Genomic DNA, 11,131 nt, shown 5'->3' with positions numbered 1-11,131 from the left:
TTTTTCCTGTTCCCCTGCTCTGGAATCATCCATGCTTATATGATAAGATACAATTTTGATGCTGAAAACTTTAGTATAAATACACACCAAGACATGAGCTAATACACAAATACTTAGATTCAGTGACATGACTGCTTAGAGAAATCTTTTAGGCACTCCACCTACTTATGAAAACTCCAAAACAGTTGCCTAGCTGTTTTCAGTGACATCCTTAACCCTTAATGTTGCAACTACAAGACAATACTGCTCTCCAAGAAGGATATTTACAGCTTTCCTTCTTTCTCAAGGACAAGTTTCTTTGACAGGTGAGAATCAAGGTGAGCAGCCATGGAACTTCACTATAACCTTGGCAAAAAATGATGGGATCTTCCCAAACAACACTTGTACATGGGTGCACCTTATCTGTGTGAACAAAAACAACTCAGATTTTAATGTAATTGGTGTTAGCATGGATGATACGAACAAAGGTGACATTCCTTGAGTCTGAGATCCACTATTTATCTTGTAATCAGGTTCAGCATATGAAATGTTTCCCCTACACTGACAATGAGCCTTGATTAATAATTAATACTATCTCTGAATGTTGAAGGACAATTCATTCCCTGTGATTGGTGAAGCTAGCCCTGGGAGTGCTTGTCAGCATCTGTCAAGAGGGAGATTTGTGATGAGCCCTGGAACCAAAAGTGAACAAAAACTGGAAAATTCACTTCACACAGACTACTGAACAGTCACTGTATAATATTATAAAGCACTTCTTGTGTTTTATGCATACAAATTCATGAAACCTCAGAACCTTACTACTTTACTACATTTTTAGCTGTTTTCACGTTAGATTCATTTTCTAACTAGTAAAATAATGAGAGACAGATGAGGGTTCATGTTTTAATTTAGATACCTCATTTCCTGCTCAAGTTCATAGTTGCAAGCTGGAGGGATAATTCAGACATGGTCAGGGAAAGCTTTGGACTCACAACTGTTAGAACTGTCCCGCAAGCACAGATCTTCTGTGAAGAAACAGCCTTTCCTTGATCTTCACCCCGTTTAAGAGTTGAACTGATGATTGAATTGGTGAAAGGCCTCTAATGCAATGCCCAGGCCATGGCTCAGAGGAACAAGCAAAAATATTTTGCCTGAATTCCATAGGCTGTGGAGCAGGTGCCCCAAGAGAAGTTTTAGCTTTTCCCTGCTGATCTTAACCTTCAGAATGAGAAACATTAAAAGTAGAGAAATGTAAAGCTGAGCACTCCTCTGCTGATTTTCTGCCCTGCTGACCTGTATGTAGCTGAGCTTTCATACTCAACCCCATATACACATACAGTGACAATCTTTTCCTCATTTTGTTTTTACTTTCTCTCAGACACCCAGAGAAGCTGGAAGACCAAGAGACTCACCTTTCTGCAGATTCATGCATTTTGCAGGATGCTCAAGGTGTGAAAAGAAAGTATGGAACCCATGATACTGGCTCACACAGTCCACCTCCCTGCCAGCACAGTGTTATTCCATACCATGCATCTCTTAATGTTATTTCCAGACTAATTGTAATTTAGGACTTTTGTCCTTTTGACTTCTCCTCATTCTAATTATAATCTCTCTATCTACCTGAAATAACCTCCATTTTAAAAAAGGGATGGTCTTAAAAAAACAACTACAAAGAAATCAATCCCTCATCCATTACCAGGTTTTTCTTTTGTTCTGGAGTCATGCGTGTAACCCGGTTAGACCTGTTCTCTTTGAATAGTGAGGACTGAGCTGGCCTTATGCAAATGCTCCCAACCTCATCTTGATTGTTGTCATTGTAGACCCAATCAAACGAACAGGAAGTGACCTAAGGAATTTCGCTATTGGCTGCCTGAGTGTTCAGAAAAATGTTTTAAAATTAATATCACATCCATTTATCTTCGCTCCTGGGAGTCTTTAGGAGACATAACCTAGTACCTGTGTTTACCCAACCTACTGTTCTGTAGACAGTTTTCCCATTGCCTCAGTTAAGGATTTCCACTCCAGAATCTGCAGCTAAATGAGGTAAGGTGTTTGGGGTATTTTTTTTAATATACTTCCTTTAAACTAACACCAGTGAAAACAAAAAGAGAAGAAGTGTCTACTGGACTCATGCCCAACTCTACCGAGCCCCTCCCTTTGCACTTTGTAACAGCAGCTAAGCTCATTTGATCAAAAGGATTTTTAACGTTACAATAAAGACTCCTGTTTTCCTATTTTGAACTTGTATCTTACTTTTGTTTAAATATTTCTGTTGTGTTTATGTTCAACTGGGGACAGTTCTGCCTTTACTTACCCAGAATGTCATTGACTTTGAATGGAGTCAGTGGCTTCGTCAGGATTACTTAAAAGTTTCCTGAGGATCCTTTTTATTATGATGAATTTAACAATATTCTGGGTCCTAAATCTGCTGCGTTTCTCCTCAGAGTGGTCATCTGTTCAGTAAGGCAAGGGGCAGAAAGTGGACGTTTTCAGTACCATTGAGAGTTCTGGTGTTCCAGAACTGGGAGACGCTTTATGATGACAGTGTTTCTGTTGCTTTTAGTGATTGAGGATGTTGATGTTGATGGTGATTGTGTTGATAACAAAAAATCCTAAAGTATATTTATAATTTGGCTTGGTGTTATCCTCAAGGCTATTTTTTGGCAGTTCCCGTACTGAGGGGGGTTCTGCCGATCTTAGTCCCTTTTAAACTGAAGCACTGCACAAAAACCAGCTTAAGCACTGGGTAGGTAAATACAGTGTGAGTAGAGGCCTGCAGTGTGTTCACCTGTTTAATTTGTTTCTCTTCCAATGTTAATTTTATTTGAATAGAACCAGAATTGGCCCCTTAAGGTATAGACACAGCTGTTTAAGTAATGGTAGAACTGAGTGTAATGACAATGTTGCTCAAAATCTATGTTTATTTTGTAAAATATGTGTGATAAATGTCTGTGTTTCACTACATGAGACGTTAGGCACGTACTCCTTTGTATATGGTTATAAAGTTATTGAATTTTATCAGTAATGTGGTTTTGGCTTACTTAGTCTAAAAATATCATACGTCACCTTTGCTTCTAGAGTCATCCAACTATCCTTTTTTTCCTATTCTTTAGGAATAGGACATAATGACAGAAATGATCCTTGAGGTAAAAATTTAATGTAGTGATTTTTTTAGTATTTATGTCATATAGCACTGTGTTAAATATACCTATCTTGCACCAGTATTTCCTGTAATTTGTGAAAATAAATGTGGAATAAAAAAATGCACTCCTTTAAGTTTTGTTTTGATAGCAACTTTGGGGGTAGGAATTTAAGCCAGTTTTCTGATATATATTTTGCACTGTAGAAAATACTACAGCTAGAAAATATGGCAGTTTTATTTTTAGTGCAAAAGCAGAAACCAAAGAAAACAGTTGCAACTAAAGCTAGAACAATAACACGATTAAGGTGTTTCGCCAACAAATATCACAATTAATGACAGTTCAATTCCTGGACCTTGCAGTTTTTAAAAACAGAAGTGATTGTTGTGATAACAACATAGGACTTCCCAGAACTTTTCAGAGTTTAATTAGGTGGCTTGAAGTAGGGTTTGGTTTATCTTCTAGAAAACTTCCAGTCTTGAAAAAAAGAAGTTCAGAAGTCCACCGATGGGAAATTCACCAGAACGTTTTAAAGTGCCCCAGCAATAAATACTATTCCTCTAAAAATATTTTATCTAACTTTTAGTCTGATGTGGTCTAGCTTCAACATTCAGCCACCTGCTTTTGTTGCCTTTTGATGGTTAGTGTGAAGTTCCCCTGGGTGGCAAATTTCTGTTCCTTGTGTAGGTAGCTGGAGACAAATCCTTCCTTAGCCCAGTCTCTGATAATTGTGGTAGACAGAGCTCTATAGGCTATTCCCTCTCATGGAAAAACCTACACTACAGTGAATACTTCTAGGACCTCAACCTGTTCCACTGTAAGCTTTTCCATCCTTTAATCACTTCAGTGGTCCCCTCTAATTTTTCAACATCTGCTGTGAAATTCGGATGTTGGGACTGAACATAGGATGTAGAAACAGCAGTGCCAAACAGAAAGGTAATATGAGTCAGAAAACTGGGAGTTCAGGGTCAGGAGTTTATAAAGTGTGCCCAAGGCTTTCTTAGAGTCATTATTCTCCAGACCTCCTTCTCGGCTTCGAGCTTTGGCCCTACATGCGGAGATGAAGTTATCATTAGTAGACTTGTTGTTTGCTTGCATTTTTTTTTTTTTTTCCTAGTCCTAGTGTCATTTTTAAAGCTTACAAGGATGGTAAAAAAAGGATCTTTTTTCCAAGTCATAGTAGTAAAGGATCTCATATAAGACCAGAATAATGCTTTGTTTGCCCCAGCACAGATTAGGTAGCCCTTCATACCGATTTATAGATTACAACAATACGTATTACCCCAGTTGTGGTGAGATCAGGTAATCGAATGTGGTGTCTTTAACATGGGATATTATTACCCTCTTGTCACCTGAGAGAATACGCTGTGGTATTGCTATAGTAATTTCATATTACTTCAGACATTCTCAGGGCATTGTGAGTTTTCAGCAGTGGTGGGAACAGACAACAGGACAATTGGACAAAGACAAAATTAAATCATTTGGCTCCCACTGAACCTCCTTAACTTTTTTCCATTCCCAATGAATTTTATTGTTAACATCAGTACTTGTTCTGTCTAGGAGGTACAAGGTAACAAGTTGCAATGGAGAGAGATCAAATTAAACAGGAATAATCATCCATCCCGAGACACAGATGAAGAGAGGTTGCAGAGGGAAAAGGAGGATTTCTGTAGATGCATCTGTGTCTAGACAGGACTGACATGTTAGCCTGTTGCCTGTCCCACAGCATTTCACACCAAAGAAACCCTGCAAGCATTAAATTCTACACGTGTTGAAGAAGTGAATATTTATGTGCAGTTCTCACAGAAGAAGCTTAACGATTTTATTGCCTCAGTGAACTCAGAGCACTGTCATGACACCTTTCTAGAATGAGCCATTATCTTCCCTCACTTGTTCACCTCTTATATGCTCTTTATAAACATATCTGACTATCTAACATAGTCTCAGGACAAAACCATTCAGTCTTCTCCCAGACACAGTCCACCGACTGCAGTGTAGACTGGATCTGTTCTGTGGAATATACAGTTATGTGCTTTCTGTTGGTGTTTATTTGCTTAGATTCAATTTGCACACAAATGTCTGAGCTTGTTCTACAATACGATGAATACAATTTCTGTGAACTGGAGCAATGACCTACTGTACAGAGAGACAGGTTGGAAAGTGGGTGCTACAGGACAGACCTGTCTGGCTTAAAAATTGGTCAATGTGCTGAGACCAAACTACTGATAGAGTTGAATGATCGCTTCTTATTCTGATAGTAATGTGACCATCCCCTTATAGGATTTTCTGTGGTCTTGCAGTGCTCTCTTTCTCATTAACCTTCCTACAGCTGTAAAGCAGCTATTCTTGTTGGGGACTAGGCGTTCCTACGCCAAGCAACACATAAAAAGTAAAGAGTAACGAGCTTAATAGTCAGTTGTCATTGCTAATGACACACGATGTTAGGATGTAGTAGAACCCAATAATAAAGGCTTTGCTGTACATGAAGAAATGAACAGAAATGCTAATGATTTTGTAGCTTGCATAGTTTGTGATGTTTAGTGAAATAAAGTCTCTGCCCAGTCTCACAGCTTAGTTACTGTTGACTACTCAAGCATAAACTCATGTAGTTTTCTTCCTAGTAAGTGCCTTGTGAGTGCTAGCAAAGTCCAACACCCTCTTCAGCAAAGCATGCTGGCTTCAGCTGCTCAGCCAGCCTAATGCTCATGGGTGCTTCAAGATCTCTAACCACAAATGTCTGCTTCTCTTTTTCCCTGTCCCTTCCTTCAGCACACTCTGCAGCTTACATGTATTTTGGTCTCTGAGGAACCAAGGGTTTATAGAATCATAGAATCGTTTGGGTTGGATGGAACCTTAAAAGATCATCTAGTTCCATACCCTCTGCCATGGGCAGGGACACCTTCCACTAGATCAGGTTGCTTATTTCAATAGGTTTTCAGGAAAAGGATATATTGCAAACTTAGTGAGGGTGAAATTCATAAGTAACACTGCTGGTAGAAAGGGAAAAGAAAGCAGAAAACAATCTGTTCACACAGCTAGTATATGGAAAACTAAGGTTTAATTTGGTTGCTGTGGAAGTCATCAGAAGTCTGCCTTAGTTTGGGAAATACTTTGAGCTCTAATGGGGATGCAGATTGCACCAAATCCCTCACTTAAAATACTTGGGACATTTGTTGGTCATTGACCTAGACGGGTGAGAATGAGTAAAGATGGGGTCATGTGGCCAATGGAGCAATCAACTGCATTTGGCATTTTGCGTGTCTCCCTCTGAGGAAAAGCCCTCAAAGTCCCCCTTTTCAAAAGCATACATTGCGCATGGTTATCATTACCTACTTCTCTGCTGATCTTGTGAAATGTTCTCCAGAGGAAACAGAATGAGAACTAGTAGACAAAACAGGTACCTAGGGCTGGATAATCACTGGTTATGCACCAACAAGATGGGACAATAAAAGAGAACTGCTCTGCAATGGTGAAAAGAAAGTCATCCTACTTAAAGGATCTGCAAACATTTAGAATAAAATGAAAGTTGGAGGAACGATACACACATAAGCACTTGAGATGTTTCCTCAGCTCACAAACAGATGTAGCCAGAATAGTCTTCTGAGCCCTTACAAGTCTGTAAGGATTAAGAAACTATGTGTAAAAATATGCTCTATTGTCCAAATTACTAGTACCACAATCAGAAGATTTTGTTTTGTTTTTTAAAATCACTCTGGATTTTCTTTCATCTAGCAATGAACAGGTAGTTGATGTATATAGCTATACAATTAACGAACCCATGTAAAACTGCCCAAGATGCTATGGTCAGGAAGCAGACTAAGTCCATGATATAATGATTACCCCAAAACCTTCTTAATGATTTTTACTAAAACATATCTTTATTATTACAAAACTGGTTAGAAGCTTCCATCTTGATGATGCACTTGCAAAGCATGCCTTGTTAAGCAAGTGTCTCATAAACTGTCATGGCTGTGGATAGGCTTTATCAGGGAGTGAAATTCTGACACATTCAAGGGCATTGTTCTCATCTCTTTTGCAGTGGGCTCTAACACACTGCTCACATAAAACAGAGTTTACTTGCAATATTCCCAGGCAGCTGCCTTGACAGAGAAAAATGAAGAGGTTTTAGAAGGTTCAGTTAATAAGTGATTAGAAGAGTAAGGTTTCCTTACCAACTTATCAAAAGCAGGATGTACAAAATGAAATGGATATAGTTTTTCCTTCATTTAGTGACTTGTAGATATCCTTACCCTCCCTAAGACGTTTTTTGATGGAGTTGTAATAATATGTAAGAACAGGTAGAAACTTCTCTTCCTTCTTTAAAATCTCAAATTATTATATATTTTTGGATGATAGTCAAATTGTAGTCAATCCAGTACATTTTTTTAGTCTGCGTGCAGCCACTCCCCATACGCATACACTCATGCAAACATACTGCACCAAGTACATGCACATGCACATCCCTTATCTCCTGCGCAGGCTTTCTTACTTCTCTTTTTAAAATAGGAATTCAAATACTTGCCCTGATTTTAAGAAATTTTGTTTACTAATCCACATAATTCCTTTATTTAATAATTTAAAATGCAAAGCTATTTGTATTTAGTGTTTGGTATATATAGTGCATCGTGTTCGGAGGTACAGACAAGCGACTAGCAGTGTCCTGCAGTGAGTGAGGGGCTGCTCATGCCAAAAGCCCTAGCCTGAGCTGTCTGCAACTTCCACACCTGCTGTTTTTGCCCTGTGCCGCAGTAGTTTTTCTTGCAGGAACATGTGCATAGCCTGAGAGCTGGTGTGTCAAGGTCTGCCCTTCCCCAAACCCTGGACCAGGAGCAGCAGGCCTGCAGCTCTAACACCAGCCAGGTTCTTCTATGCTAGCACTGATACAATGGAGGGATGTACAGATTCAAAGGTCTTGACATAATCAGTGCTACTATACACAGGAAAAGCTAACAGGGCTTTGGGTCATTTGGAACTAAGGTATCAGCCTGCCTTATGCTATGACACATCTTCAATATTAAAAAACTTATGAAGATTTAATCATTACAGACAAAAGAAAAGAAGAAAAATCTCCCTAGCACCTGAAAATAGTTGTTACAAGGAACTCTGCTAACACTGCCTTCCTAGAACAATGTTAAAGTTGATTATAATTCACATGGTAATAAATCTCTTTTTGAAGAAAACAGTTGTTTGAAATAGCCTGGAAATTTATTTATTGGTTTTGTTGGTGGAACCTGTTCCAGTTACCTTGAGGACTAAGATACATACCTGTACAGGGGAGCAAACAGAACTGAGGGAAGCAAGCTTTTTTCCCTGCTTCTGACTCCTACAGCCTCCATCCTAGAGACCAGCCACAAACTCCTCAGCTGCTGTAAGACCTAGCACTCTGGGCCACTAGATAATTGAAGATGATGGTTTTGTCTGTTTTACTGGTTACAGGCTTATGGTGGTGTTTGAAAGAAGCTTCCTTGGCCAGGTCAGCCAGTCTGACTGAGTAGAATGCAAAAAATGAAAGTGAAGGGAAAAAAATAAAAAATTTTAAGAAGAGAATGAAATAAGGAAGAAAAGGAATAGCAGCGATCATAAAAGAGGAAGAACAGGATGGTAAAATTCACAGCCCAAGCAGTGTCTGAGACAGTCAAATCTGGTAGTCCGCAAAGGCTGCATTTCAGGGTGAGGCTCTGCAGAGGGTTCCCTGGTGACCGTGTGCACAACAACAGTGTTAGGCAAGTTTATTGCTTTCACCATAACTGCTCTGTGGTGACATTACTGCCTGTTTGCAGTAATATCTTAGTTTGCTATTTGACATTTTTTGTCTTTTATAAACAATTCTTCATAACATGCTGAGTTTCACTTTCGTTACTTGGACAACTTGAATATAGGTTTTTACATGTCAGTTGATTGGGATGGCGATCCTTCTTCTCTGTTGCCAGGGAACTTGCTTTTTAAAATTCCTTTCTTTCACTGTGATTAAAAAAAAGAAAAGAAGGGAAGAAAAAAAGCACCTTGAAATAGCCACAGTCCCACAGAACAGAAATTTTTAATTTCAGCCAGCTCTACTTAGGAATTTCTAGTTCATTTTCAGGATCATACACGGGTCAAGGGCAGCTTTTTTGATTTAATGCTTCAAGTGTAGATATAGTTGTTTGTCTAATTTAACATTCAAATCTCTACTAGACACATAATAGTCATGACACATAGGAGAATCTTGATTTCAGTCTTAACAGCCCTCTTTTTTACAAAAAATTCTTTCCTTTATTTAATACCTTCTCTTTGCCCTCAAAAACCCACGATCATCCTAATTCATCTGCAGGTAGAAATTTTTGCTGGACACATGATGCAGTGGATACTAATGGAGATTTGAGCTGGAAGATATGAGTTAGACTGATTTGTCCATTGACTTATTATTTGATTTAAGCAAATAATTTCATCTCTGTGTCTCAATTTTCATATTTGTAATAAGGAGGTAATGCTAGTTCCTTCCTTCATTTCTGTGCTTTGTGTTAGTTAATACCTTTGCTGCCTGTGTGGACTCTTCCTTTTCTGCTCTATGATTGCTGGTGTTTCAGGAGTTCTTCCATCACTGTAGATGTCTTCCATCACAGTATATGGGCCCTGCAGGCTTAATTTTCAGAACTCAAAAGTAGCCCAGTTCTCAGATTATTAACTACTTCTTATGGACTTTGTTTATTTTTATTTTCTTTTTTTTTTTTTTTAAGTAGTAGATCAAGGGTTGGAGTGTGTGTAGGTTCATATGGGAAAGCAAACCCTCCCAGTGTTTCAACTTTTCTTTATCTCTCAAGAAACCTCCTTCACTGCTTACACTTAATTTGATGCTTTTTTCTGCTAATTTTCGAACCCATGTATCTCGGATGATTTTTCCTTAGGTATTTTGTATGACACCTCTTCTGACTTAAGTCTTAGAGCAGTGTGTTACTTTGACCTATTGAGGTTTCAATTGATGGAAAAGTACAGTATTGAGCTCTCCTCTGTAGCAAAGGACTATTTATGAAGCAGGAGAGAGTTCACATAAGAATCTAAAGAGTACATTTATACAAAAACCAATGGGAAAAGCTCTGTTGTCAAACCGGCCCAGGTTGTTGAGGCAGATGCCTGACTTTGCTCTTTTGTTTATATTCCAACAAATCAAAGCTGACCTGTGTTGTTATCGGAGTAGAGCAGCAGGTGCGAAAAAATAACTCTGCTGCCAACTCAAACGCAAGGATAAGACTAATACCCTCTGGGAGGTATTGAGAAGATAACAAAGGGCTATGCCAGTAACTGAATTAACGGCTCTATTTACGGTGGGTTTTATTTAATAATCTGCTCCTAACACTGACACATAAATGCTCCATTGTATTGTTTAACACAACCACTGAAGAAATCAGTGAAAACAGGATGGGCAGCTCTCAGTGTGTCAGGTGAGAAGGAGCGATGCCATGGAAGTGTTTCTCCTTTAACCACAAGCAGGAGGGAGGAGAAAGCTGTTGTTGGCTTTTACAGAAGTGGGGACACATTTTTGCCCACAGCTTCTTTCCATACTTACAGAAGGTGGCTGCAGAGCAAGGAAACTTCCTTTCCCTCATTTTCTGGTTGCTTTTAATGAAGGGATGGAGCATAAATGAGCCCCAGCATGTACGTCAGCTACTGTCCCAGTGCCATGTGGCTCCGGGAGGCCCGAGGTTCCCTCAAAGTCCTGGGTGTGTGGGGCAACTGAGCCTGCTGCTACATCCAGGGGCGAAGCAAACAGCTCTCGTGCAGACAGTGGTGTGGGATGCCAGGGCAGTAGTCTTGCAATCTCTTATTTTTTACACAATAAATACAACATGAAGAAATTGCATGGATATAGCTGGGGTCCAAATAAATGTTTATTAAACACACACAAACATGCAAGTAAGTTAAGTCAAAGTAATGGTCTGATTCGAAACAGGGTCAGTGAGATCCATTGAACTATTTCAGAGATAGCTGAATGCTTGGGGACAATTTCCCTTCCAAACAGCCACCCAGCTTGCGAT

The 11,131-nt window shown here is 39.2% G+C and overlaps 1 protein-coding gene across 1 annotated transcript in view; it reads left to right on the top strand.

Annotated features, from left to right (window-relative positions):
- Positions 1-1,939: 1,939 nt before the first annotated feature.
- The window catches only part of EHF (ets homologous factor), a 31,029-nt gene continuing 21,837 nt past the window's right edge, over positions 1,940-11,131 (top strand). Inside the window, exon 1 of the mRNA XM_010075222.1 lies at positions 1,940-2,022. The gene's annotated coding sequence lies outside the window, so the exon portion shown is untranslated. The remainder of the gene's footprint in view (positions 2,023-11,131) is intronic.

The sequence above is a fragment of the Pterocles gutturalis genome, unplaced genomic scaffold (genome assembly GCF_000699245.1).
Source record: "Pterocles gutturalis isolate BGI_N339 unplaced genomic scaffold, ASM69924v1 scaffold13037, whole genome shotgun sequence".
In the NCBI taxonomy this organism is placed as follows: domain Eukaryota; kingdom Metazoa; phylum Chordata; class Aves; order Pterocliformes; family Pteroclidae; genus Pterocles; species Pterocles gutturalis.
The sequence above is the reverse complement of the archived record's forward strand: the minus strand, read 5'-3'. Positions and strand labels throughout refer to the sequence as shown.